Source organism: Mus caroli, unplaced genomic scaffold (assembly GCF_978045245.1).
Source record: "Mus caroli unplaced genomic scaffold, Mus_caroli_1 scaffold_9, whole genome shotgun sequence".
In the NCBI taxonomy this organism is placed as follows: domain Eukaryota; kingdom Metazoa; phylum Chordata; class Mammalia; order Rodentia; family Muridae; genus Mus; species Mus caroli.
The window spans coordinates 48,587,133-48,600,543 of record NW_028227264.1 but is presented as its reverse complement, the minus strand read 5'-3'; the positions used below and the strand labels follow the sequence as shown (position 1 = coordinate 48,600,543).

General features: G+C 39.8%; 1 pseudogene; it reads right to left on the bottom strand.

Annotated features, from left to right (window-relative positions):
- Positions 1-591: 591 nt before the first annotated feature.
- Positions 592-1,351, bottom strand: LOC147002635 (endogenous retrovirus group K member 7 Pro protein-like; annotated as a pseudogene).
- Positions 1,352-13,411: the final 12,060 nt, after the last annotated feature.

Here is a 13,411-nt window from a genome sequence, read left to right as displayed (position 1 = left end):
ATCAAAAATGAATAGGATTTTTGTAAAAGCATCATATCTTTATGGCACAAAAGAATATCATCCATATAATGTAATAACAGTAAGGAGGGAAAATATTGTCTCACAGGTTCTAATGCTGCCTGTACAAAAACCTGGCCCATAGTGGGGCTATTTGCCATGCCCTGAGGGAGGACTTTCCACTGGAACCTCTTATCAGGCTCCATATGATTAAGGGCTGGAATTGTAAAAGCAAATCTTGGTCGATCTTGGTGACACAAAGGGATGAAAAAGAAACAGTCTTTAATGTCTAAAATGACAATTTTCCATTGCTTAGGCAGGGCAGATAACAGAGGTAAACCCCGCTGGATTGAGCCGAAAAGGTTCATTTGTGCATTAATTGCTCGAAGGTCATGAAGTAACCTCCATTTGCCTGATTTCTTTTTTATGGCAAAAATTGGAGTATTCCACGGGGACGTGGAAGGTTCCAAATGTCCGAGCTGCACCTCTTCTGTAACTAGCTTGTTGACTGCCTCCAATTTTTCAGAGGATAGCGGGAGATCCACACGGGTTCCTCTGTTACCCATGGGATGGGTCTTGTAACCCCAACGGCCCCTAGGAAAAACCCAAGCCCCGTCTACCTGGGTTACCGTTGTGGAAGACGGGCTCAAGTCTACCTTGTTCTTTGCTTCCCAATCCCTTTCCCTTTGTGTGCCCCATCTTCTTCATAATATTAGTGGTCTGAACTGAGTATTCATTGGTTAATGTGATTCCCATCTCAGAAAGCACATCTCTGCCCCATAGGTTTATCGGCAGCGGGCGCACATATGGAGTAAACAGGCCCCTCTGTCCTTCTGAGGTTTGCCATGTCAGGGTGGATGAACTAATCGTTGGGCAAGATTGATAACCCAGGCCTTGTAAAGAATGAGAAGATTTTATAACAGGCCAGCTCTTGGGCCACCAGTAAGATGAAATGATACTCTTATCTGCTCCAGTGTCCATAATCCCCTCAAAAATCTTTGTCATTAATAAAAAGATGTAGAGTAGGCCTGGCATTTAAAGGCATGACTAGATAGGCTGAATCAAGGCCAGAAGAACCCATACCTCTCAATTCTTTTGGGTTATCTTCATCCTTATCGGGGTTGGGCAAGAATATTAATTGTGCAATTCTATCTCCTGGGCTAATGGAAAAAATACCTTGGGGGCAGGAGCAAAGGACTTGAATGTCTTGCAGGTGTTGGTGGTCCACTACCCCAGGATGAACCACAAGGCCTTGTAAAGTGAGAGATCCTCGCCCAATAATGAGACCCATAGTCCGAGGGGGTAAGGGTCCAGGATACTTAACGGGGATTGGTTGCACATTCATTTGGGGCATGAGTAAGAAACTGGAGGTGGCGCGCAAGTCCACTCCTGTAACTTGTTGGGTGTTATCTCCTCTGTCCTGCTCTGGCTTTTGACAAAGAGGCTCCCATATTTGTGAGGGCCCTGGGATCGGGGGCCTAGCACCCCGTTTTTTGACTGTGAGGGATTAACTTCACCTATCGGGGGCAGGAGTCTTCCTTTTACATCTCTGACAGAGTGGCATTCACTAGCCTTGTGATAGCCCTTTCTGCAGCGGGAGCAGAGAACAGCTCCTCTTGCACGTTCAGGTACAGGGCAATCTCTCTTCAAATGTCCAGCTTTCCGACAATTGAAACACGCCTTTTGTTTGTCGACATTAGGGCGCCTCTGAGATTGCAATATAGCTGCGGCTAGTCCCGGGTTGGTGAGAGGGCCTCCTAGCTCCCTACATATCTTAAGCCAGTCTTGTAACCCTTTGTTTTTGTTTGTTTGTTTGTTTGTTTGTTTTTTTTTTGGCGTGATAGCCGCCCTGCACTCTTGGGTGGCTTGCTCATAAATGAGCTGTTCAATTAGAGGCATGGCTTGCTCAGGGTCGCCAAAGATCCGAGCTGCGGCCTCAGTCATTCTTGCCACAAAATCAGAGAATGGTTCCTGGGGGTCCTGAACAATCTTTGTAAGGTGACCCCCAACCTCCCCTATTCTTGTAAGTGCCTTCCAAGCCTTGACCGCAGCTGCCCCTATCTGGGCGTATGCCCCCCAAGGATAGTTAATTTGATTAGTGGCATACTGCCCTTGGCCGGTCAACAATTCAAAGGTCCATTGTCTCTGGTTGTTATCAACTGCTGTGGTATTGGCCCTGGCCTGATTTTGGGCCGCATCATACCATAGAGCTTTCCATTCCATATATTATCCCATATTAGGGAGTGTAGCCTTTGCTATCATTTGCCAATCTGACGGGGTCATGGCCATATTGGCGAATCTCTCGACCTGAACCAGAGTAAAATTGGCACTGACCCCATAATTACGAACAGATTCAGCAAGTTCTTTAAGTTGTTTATAGTCCACTGGGGCATGCATACGCCCCGCCTCCCCAGTATCAAGGACTGGAAATGCCACCTGTATCTTTTTTAACTCTTCCTGAGGAAAAAAAAGAGTTAGCACTATACCACAATTCATAAAGCGGTGGTGCTGTGGGCACAGTAGCTGGTATGCTACCCTTTTTATTACTTCCTGATTGTGACCATCGATCAGGGGTATATCTTTGTTCTTTATATTTTGCTGCCTCCTCCTCTAATTCAGCCTCCTCACAGGGGTCTAGATCTTCGGACCCTGAACTATCAATCTCTAAGGCCTCCAAATCATGGATAGGATAAAAATTAGTATAAGGCTTTTTCTTAGTAGAGGGCTCAGTTTTACTGCCCTTCTTTCTCTCTCCCCTTCCTTCTGAATCCCGGGCAGGTCCCTTTTTCTTAGACATGTCTTTCTTTTTTTCGAGCTCCTATTCTCTCGCTCCATTCGGCTTCTGACATACTGTCCTGAACCTCTTCTAGTGTTCCCTGTCCCTCCACAATGGCGGGTCGGCAAGTTTCATCCTCTAGACAGATTTTTATCAGCTTCCAAATTGCCTTGGTGCCCATGTGTAAGTCTCCCTCTTCATGCTTATGGTCAAGGTCCCTTCCTAGCTTATTCCATGAGGCTACAGTTAGAGACCCCGAACAGGCATACCAGGGAGCAACGCGATCCACTTCCTTAACAAAATTCTGCAGCGTATGGGAGGCAACCTGCAGATCGCGTTGCTTTAGCACTGCCTGTAATGCGGTGACTGTGAGGAGCCCATGATAGAGTGAGTGCCTGCAGCTGATCTACGCCCGACTTATGGTACTCCTTAAGCAAAGCCGAAAGTAAACACGGTGCTCCACTCCCTTATCTACGGGAGGCTTACAAGATACCTCAGTGCTGCCGCTTATCTACATCGGACAGACCACACCTCAAATTTCAACACCAGCCTCGATGGACAGAATAAGAATTTCAGCACCAGCCTCGATGGACAGCAGCACCAGCCTTGATGGACAGAAATAAAATTTAAGCACCAGACTCGATGGACAGAAAATTTAGCACCAGTCACGATGGACAGAAAATTTCAGCACCAGCCTCGATGGACAGCAACCAAGACTAGAGCTTCTACTGCCCCTTCTTAGGGTGCATCTAGATTAAGACCGAAATCAAAAGGGATAAGAGGTTCAAGATCAGACATATCTCTCCGAACTTACCTTTTCCCTGCAGTTCTGAACCCACCCCGTCTCCAGGGGTTCTCCTCAGTGCAGGCGATGTTAATTCCCAGGTTTCTGGCACCAGATGACCTGCGCTATAGTCTCGCCAGCGAAAATGCACGCTGGCCACTCGGATCCTTTTGCAGTAAAGCTTTAATACATCTTGAGAGATAGATGATCAGCTTCAGGAGAGGAGACCCAGAGAGCAGAAAAACCTTCCCTTTTATAGGCTGCGAAGAACGGTTAGAGACGTGCACCACCCGAATTGGCTGCCCACTATCAGTCAGTTAACGCCACGAGAGAGGCAGGGCTCAGGTAATGGAAAGATACCATGATGACTGCGCACAATTTACTACGAGCAACGGATGTCAGCACCATCTTGTAAAGGCGACTGTGAGGGCGGCTCCTCACAAGGAGACTTTATGAAAGAGGGTGTGAAAAAATTGTGGGAGCCATATATTAGAAAATAGGGGGGCCAAAAATGATTTTTCTGTACATGACAGACTGCTGCACTCATGAAGTAAAAATAGCTATGGTGCCTATACAAGATCTGTACAAAATTATGCCAGTCACCATTCTAGCCTACAATGTGAAGGGGCTCAAGAATTCCCAACTTCTAGATGAGAAGTTATTAAAGGTTGATGACTGCTAGGAGAGAAAGTGTCAGTTTTCTTTACGGTTGTAGCCCTTGGTATATTGACCATGCTCTGCTCAGTGGCCCCACAGAATGATGTCTGTTCTGTCTAGTGTTGTGGAAATATTTAATCTCAATCAGGAGGTTCTACCCCATTTTTGATTATTTAATTCCCATATAAAAGAAATGTGACCTTTAATTTGCATCAATCCTTTATTAGCATTAGAGGTGGGCAGATATCTAACCTTTATGCTATTAGAATCTTCTTTCCTATTGATATACCTGAGTTATTACTCACTATGTTTGATCTGGGCTGTTCTTAACTCCAATAGGCCAATCCTTATGGTCATAATTTGAAGATTCTTATTCCATGGTGACTTTTTCTCTCCTCGTCTTCCTCTCACTCCTCATATTCTCCTTAGATCCCAAGTCTGGGTACCTCAAACCCCACCTATGTTAAACCCAACTACTGGCAGTTGGCATCTTTATTTAACCAATAGTTTTAAATCAAGGACCAAGGTTATATTGTCTGTGTGGATTTGCTCATTCCTGGGATCAACCAGGCCTTGGGGGCCAGTAATTGATGTGTTTGTAAAAAAAATTAAAGATGCAGGGGGATATGTTATATTGAGGTTTGTTGAGGTGTGGGAGAAGGGAGTGCCTTGGTGGGCCCATGCTGAGACATCCCATCCCCTTGAGGGACCATCTTCAGGATGGTATAGTACAGAATAGAGTTTATTCAGGGCATGGGGAGAACAGTCAAGAGGGTAGTAGAGGCAGAGAAAGGGAGAGAGAGAGAGAGAGAGAGAGAGAGAGAGAGAGAGAGAGGGAGAGGGAGAGGGAGAGAGACGAATGGGAAGAGAGTGGGAGCAGAAAGGCAAGAAGGCAAGAGCAGAAGAAAGAGAGAGAGAGAGAGAGAGAGAGAGAGAGAGAGAGAGAGAGAGAGAGAGAGAGAGAGGGGAAGGGGCTAGCATCCCCCCTTTATAGTAAGTCAGGCATACCTGGCTGTTGCCAAGTAACTCTGGGGTGGAGCTTATACAAAATGATAACAGTGCTTATCATTACAATACATATCAAAAGATCAAACCTCAATAGTCTAGCATCTCTGCCCTAATATACCAAGAGGACCTTACTTAGACTCCAGAACCCAGCACATGGTCTATGTCCATTGTTTTCTCAGATCCCAAAGTTAATTATTATCCTCGTGCCTTCCATACTGCTCAGTAGAAGGAAATCACTGTTAAACACACTGAGGTATATAAGAAAGTACATGAAATTGGGAACATAATGTTGAGGTGGAGTAGTTGGAGGGGTGAATATGATCAAAATGCATTGTATATGTGTATACACCTCAAAGAATGAATAAAAAGATTATAGTAGTAATACCTAATCAATGTACAAGAGTCAGCTTTTCTTTCAATGAACTGTCCATCTTCAACTCACTCTAACATAATTCACACAGTATAAGACTACACTGAATTCAACACCTATTTCTATCACTAGAGGACAAATCAAATCATTTGGAGCAAAAGGTTTTATGTTCATTAAAACTGAACTCTGTAGCCTTTAATTGTATTCTTCAGCCTGTAGGGGGAAAATGCCTTTAGCATCTTTCAAAGATCAGTGACACAAACTTTGCAATTGTTCTGCTCAAGTGTTGTGCCTTAATGACTTTACTAATAAATTCAGGTTTCTGGCAGAAGATAAATTTCTTAGAACATTTCTTCATTTCAAACAAATGCAGAAATACGGGAGTGCCCTGATTTGATTACTTGATTTACAAACTGAAGAAAATATGGTCTGTGCTTAGAACAAGGCAACATTCCTGAAGTCTAGAGTATTCCTAGTCTGTTACAGAGTCCTTCATGCTTTTCATCTGTCTACAATCTCTGCCCTTATATACCAAGATAACCTTACTTATCTTATGGAGTCCAGCATATAGGCTATGGCCACTGTTTTCTCAGGTCTCAAAGTTAGTTATTATCCTCTGTGGTCTTCCATACCACTCAGTAGAAGGGAGTCACAATTATAGGATCTTGTACTCACAGTCCAGTTTCTTTACCTGCTCAGCTAAGAAAAGATGCTACTGCTTGCTATACATTTTTTTCTCTTGCAGCCAGAGGTACAGTCCCTGATGCACTCTGGACAGCTGAAGAAAGCAGAAAGGATGTGTTACTGCCTGAAGACCAGCAGGCTCAATCACAATGTATTACCTATTCCAGGATCTTTGCTACATAATATATTTCATTACACATAAAATGATTTGTAAAGCTGCAGTGAGCATTTAAGAAGAGAACACATGAATTATTTGACATGGCAATCTTCAGGGCACTTTGGAAATGATTCATTACAGGCAAAATCAGTCAGAATAAGCAGTGTAACTCAAATCCATTCTTTAGATGTGTTGACAAAAAAAATTATACTGTATTATCCCACAGCAGTAAAACATATGTTATTTGATTTCCTGTCACAATTAGGGGAACTGATATGTTTAAAATTGTTCAACTTACATTCAATACAAGTAGTTCAAAATAATGAATAAGTATACATTGACAGCAAGCGTTATTCAGTGTCATACTTCAGCTATGAGAGATGGTTTGAATCTCAAGTTAAAAATAAAACGACAAATAGATAGATTATTTATAGTCATCAGTCTCTTGGGTATCAGTGTTCTGCATATTGATTCACATTATCTTATAAAGATTAAAGGTAGGTCTAAATGATGGAAGATCTTTTAGGAACTGTTGATATTTTCATATGAACATAGAGGTCTCTACGGTCAGCACTCATGACAGATGCTGGTTCTAATTTACAAACACACATCTCTTGTTTATTTAAAACAGATTTGAAGTTTTTCTTATAGCATTTCATTTATAATTTATTTTCTTATTCTTGCATTACCTTTTAAATTATTTTGACAGATTCCAAGGAATATAAAAACCTATTTTATTTATATTCCATTTTAATCTGTAAATACATTTAGATGGTGTACAAAGAAAGCGTGCAAAATACCTCACAAAATGATTAAAATTTACACAGAAAAGAAGAGAGAAAGAGAAAAGAAAAGTAATGAATATGAAAGCACAGAGCCTAAGGGATGGAATTGATGTTAAGAAACATAGAAGCAAGTGCAAAAAGGGACAAACCTAGATGATTACTGCTTAATGTATTTTTTGTTATATTGGATGTCTATTATTTGCTGCATATCAAATACACTCTATTACAATTGCATGCAACTACAACATTATATTACAGCCACAGTATGTTGAAGAAGTAAAAAGTATATTGCTATTTACTTTAGTAACCTAGTCTTAAATAGTTATTTTTATTGTCTGTTAGTTTTATGTCAGAGTACAAATTATATTTATGAGATCATTCTCTTTTATCTTGGAAATGTTATCAGGATGGTACTTTCCCAGCTTTTAAAAAAATGACTTCTGCACAAGTTACATCAGTGGAGTCATATATGAGACCTCTGTTTACCAGATCACTGACATGTTTCACAGGTACAGATTTGTATTGTCTCTCCTTCTGGTAGAGTGACATCATATTGTACATTTGATTGCCTTCTTGCTTTAGCAGCATAAGACTTGTAGTCTGGATCAGGGGCAAATAAATTCAAACTTGACAAACCTCGGAGATAGGGTAGGAGAAGATCATGCCAGGGGAACTCTGAGATTGAGAGCCTACATAGCTGTTATTGTGGTAATGCCATTAAGAGAGAGAGAGAGAGAGAGAGAGAGAGAGAGAGAGAGAGAGAAGAGAGAGAGATAGCCAAAGGAAAGGCTTTTAGGGAGAAGAGAAATTCACTTGAGGTTGAGGTATAATTATTACTTTATAATAGGTTGCCATGGCTTTGAATTCATTAGACTTAGCATTCCCAGATCATTTAAAAATCATTTTTAAAAACCCTCATTACATCACTTACTAGGAATGTTCCAATAATAAATAAAAGTGCACTTTGAAGAAAATAATAGAAACTATTGAAGTGATTGAGCAGTTACAGACCTCTGCAAGGCTGTGTCTGTGTGCCTTATATAAAACTTTTGTGCCTGTTTGCTCCATACATGTTATTTCTGCAAGTTTGTATAGATTCTGTATGAAGGCAACATTACAGAACTGGGAAAATGGGTGAGTTGTTTGTTCATGTGGTGACACAGAGATTACAGTTGTTTATTACAGGAGTTTACATGTTGATAAAGTTCTCATAGTTCCAAAGTGCTACAAAAAGCTTTGGTCATATTTTAATCTATACACAATTCTATAAGCTAAATAAGCATTAAAGTTTGATTCTGAAAATGCCATTCTGTATTCAGAGTATAACTTGAACAAGTGAGCCTTTAAGCAAAGCTTCCAACTAATTAGATCTGTTCTGGTCTCAAGGATAGATTAGAACTTGTGTCCTTGCTCCACAATATATTTTTTCTAATAATAATGGCTTTTGTCTTTCTTCAGATAATTTTTTGTCATTTAATGAAGATGCATTTACAGGAATGGCTAGTTACTTGTTACTGGAAATCATACTTTTCTCTAGTGTTTATTGGGCTAGATAATTGAATTTGTAGGTATTTCCTAGTACTTAGAGTTAAAAATGTGATGAATATTTTGACTTCCAAGTGACAAGGATATTTATTGTGTCCACCTATTAAATGTCTACATCTTTGTATCTCAAATGAGAGTAATCAACACCTATGAAATGTTTTGACTTTCCTTTAGGTTTAGGATCTTGTATCCCAGGTCCCAAAGAGACCAGTCTGCGCAGGAGAGCATGCAGGCAGAAGAAGTAACATGGCTTTTGGGAAAGGGTCCCTTTCGGGCCTTCATCTTGAGCCAGGAGGCAGATCTGAGCTCCAGACCTCTGCGTATTTGCCTGCTGAGAGTACTCTGACCACTGAGACTCAGGAGAGAGTTGGACTCCCAGGAGTGCTGACAGAGGCTAACAGAATCACAGGAGGAACAAGCTATAGCCAGAGACAGCTATAAAACCTAATGCCAGAAATTACCGGATGGTGAAAGGCAAATGTAAAAATCTTACTAACAGCATCATCAGAACCCAGCACTCCCAACACAGCGAGTCCTGAATACCCCAACACACCTGAAAAGCAAGATTTGGATCTAAAATCATATCTCATGATGCTTGTAGAGGATTTTAAGAAGTACATTAATACCTCACTTAAAGAAATACAGGAGAACATGGCTAAACAGGTAGAAGGCCTTAAAGAGGAAGCACAAAAATTCCTTAAAGAATGACAGGAAAACACTGCTAAACAGGTAGAAGTTCTTAAAGAAGAAACACAAAAATCCCTTAAAGAACTATAGGACAATACAACCAAAATGGGGATGGAATTGAACAAATCCATCCAAGATTTAAAAATGGAAGTAGAAACAATAAAGAAAACCCAAAGGGAGACAACTCTGGAGATATAAACCCTAGGAAAGAAATCAGGAACCATAGATGTGAGCATCAGCAACAGAATACAAGAGATGGAAGAGAGAATCTCAAATGCAGAAGATTCCATAGAGAACATGGACGCAACAATCAAAGAAAATGCAAAATGCATAAAGATCCCAACCCAAAACATCCAGTAAATCCAGGACACAATGAGAAGAACAAACCTACAGAAAATAGAAGTAGATGAGAATGAAGATTTTCAACTTAAAGGGACAGTAAATATCTTCAACAAACTTATAGAAGAAAACTTCCCTACCTAAAGAAAGAGATGCCCATGAACATACAAGAAGACTACAGAACTCCAAATAGACTGGACCAGAAAAGAAATTCCTCCAGACAAATAATAATCAGAACAACAAATGCACTAAATAAAGATAGAATATACAATCATCCATCATGATCAAGTAAGCTTCATCCCAGCGATGCAAGGATGGCTTAATATATGGAAATCCATCAACGTATTCCTTTAGGTTTAGTTCTCATGCAAATAGCCAGTTTTACCATGTAGTGATACCTCCAAGATATGAAGGGAAAGTGAGTTAAGTGGGTGGTATCTGTCTGCATTCACATTTTCTTAGAAAGATTCCATCAGCAGAATCTAAGAAGATAAAATTGTAGTTATTATTTTGGAGAACTTATTTCTTTTCAAGACTTTATGGCAATAAAGCTGACAATTTAGTATGATGAGCAATGTCCTCATTTGGTAATACAGAGTGACAAAGGGCTAAAGAAATGCCTCAGCTCTTCCAGAGGACTGAGTTCAATTCCTAGCCTTCATGCCTGGTATAAGTCCAGCTTCTGAGGATCTAACACTCTCTTCTTGCCTCCACAGGCTTCTGCACCCTCTTGTGCATATAAATATACAGATATCTCTAAAGGAAATCTTTGAAGGGGTGACAAGATCGTCTTCATCTTCCTTTTCACTTTGCACAGGGTTCTTTTTGAGTCTAGATTCCCCTCTTAAGAAAGTATACTTTAGAAATGTCATAATTGTAGATTTATTCATTTCCCTTGAAATGTAAATCTACAACTGAGGGCTTTCTCAACTACTTGGGAGTCTTCCATTTAGAGTGAAATAATTGGGTCTATGAAATGGCTATGCAATTAAAGACACTTGCTGCCAAGTCTCAGAGACAGGGTTTAATCTCGAAGATCCGTATGATTTTAATGCATGAACTGATTCCTGAAAGTTATTCATGGATCTCTATATGTACCTTGATATAAGCACCCCTCATGAATATGGAAATTCAAAATAAATAAATAAATTTAATTAATAATATTTTAAAAAGAAATTCAATCATCAAGAAACATACTCCTCCTCCTATTCAATTTTCTTTATTTTTCACTCCCCTTTTATTAAACAGATTATTTTATCATATATTATAATCTGAATATAGTTTCCCCTCCTGCCACTCCTTCTAGTTGCTTTAACTTCCCCTCCCATCTGCATCCACTCTTTCTGTCTCTCATTAGGAAAGAATAGGCTTCTAAGAGATATCAAGAAATCATAAAAAGTGTAATATAATAGGACAAAACAAAAACCATCATTCTATTTTGAACAAAGCAAGCCAATAGAAAAAAAAAAAAAGAGCACCAAGAGAAGTCACAAGAATCAGAGACCCACTTATTCACACACTCAGGAGTTCCCATAAAAGTATTGAAATGAAACTTATAGTATATATGTAGAAGGCTTGGTGTAGACCTGTGTAGACCCTGTGATTGCTTCTTCAGTACCTGAGTTAGTATGTACTTCTCTCAGTTGTTTTGCAGGTCTTGTTCTCATGGTATTCTCAATCCCTCTATCTGCACTCCTTATGCCTCTATGTCCACGGGGTTCACTCATCTCAGGGGGAAGGATTTGATGCGACATCTCATTTAGAGGTATGTGAGTTATATATTTTATATGACAGCATATATATTATATATTATATACTATACATTATATATTACATATTATATATTAATTATATATTTATTGTATACACACACATATATATATGTGTGTGTGTGTGTATGTATGTTTGGTTTTTCTTTAGGTCTCTAGGCTATCTAGTCTCTGATTCTTTGTCACCTAAGTAGTATCACATAATGCGCTCCATCTTGCAGAGTGGGCCATAAGTCAAATCAGAGACTGCATGCTTACTCCCAGAAGCTTTGAGCTCTAGCATATTTTGCAGCCAGGACAGACTATAGATCAAAGTTTTTATGGTTGGCTTGGGGTCTCTCTCTATCTCTCTTTCTCTCTCTCTATGTTTCTCTCTGTCTCTGTTTCTCTCTGTCTCTGTCTCTGTCTCTGTCTCTGTCTCTGTCTCTGTCTCTGTCTCTCTCTCTCTCTCTCTCCCCTTTCCATATTCAATGAGTTGTGTGAGTGTGTTTTTAGCAATAAAGCTTTGCTGCCAGTTTGTGGAGAGCAAACTATTGTTTTGGCAACAGTCTGGGTTGTTTGGAAATTTCTATAGGACCCTTTCTGCCATCAACTCAATTGGATGAAACCTTGTCCTAGTGCTGGATGTATTGTTTGTTGACAAGAGACTGCAAGTTGGACTTTTGTCTCCTTCATTATTTGAAGATTTCATTGGGATCTCCATCACATATTATAGGAAATTTCTACTCCACTAGGTTTCCATACCTCCCTCAAATGCTCTTCAGTTCTTGCTGCTTCTCTCCTCATTCTCTTCCCTCGATCCCATTTCCCCTTCTGCTTCCTGATTCTCCCACTCTTTTCTTTCCCAACCTCCTGTCCACTCATAAACTCTATTCTATTTTCTCCTTCTAGATTGATCCATGTTTTCTCACTAGACTCTTCCTCTATACCTAATCTCTCTTAGTCTACAGGTTGTAGCTTGGCTATAATTTATTCAGTTGCTAATATCCAAATATAAGTGAACATGCATTATATTTATCTTTCTGGGTTTGGGTTACATCACTCAGAATGATATTTTTTAGTGTCATCCGTTTATCTATAAATTTCTAGTTGTTATTTTCTTAGCATCTGAATAATACTTCATTGTGTAAATGTACCATATTTTTTTAAATTCATTCTTTGGTTGAGGGACATCTAGGAGGTTTTTAGTTTCTGGACATTATGAGTAGAGCAGCAATGAACATGGTTTAACAAGTGTCCCTGGGGTAGGATGAGGTTGATGAGAGTGGCGTAGCTTGATATTGATGTAGATTCTCATTTTTCTGAGAAACTGCCAATTGATTTCCATAATGAATGTACAAGTTTCCACATCTACCGGCAAGGGGGAAATAGTCCACTGTTCCACATACTAGTATGAGCTGGTACTTGAGTTATTGATCTTAGCTATCCTGATATATGTAAGATAGAATCTCAAAATAGTATTGATTTGCATTTCCCTAATGGCTAAGGTTGTTGAACATTTTTTTAAGTTCTTCTTGGCCATTTGAGATTCATCTGTTGAGAATTCTCTGTTTAGATTTCTGTTACATCTTTAAATTGGGTTCTCTGGTTTGTTGATGTCTAGTTTCTTATTTCTTTATTTATGTTGAAAATTAGGCCTCTGTTAGTTGTAGAGTTGGTGAAAATCATTTCCTATTCTGTTAGGTTGCCTCTTTGTCTGATTAATAGTATCCTTTGCCTTTCAAAAGCTTTTCAGTTTCATGAGGTCCCATTTATTAACTACTGGTCATAGTGTCTGTGTTAATGATTTTCTATTTAGCAATACTTCTTTTGTGCCAATGTGTTCATAGCTTTCCCTCACTTTCTTATCTATC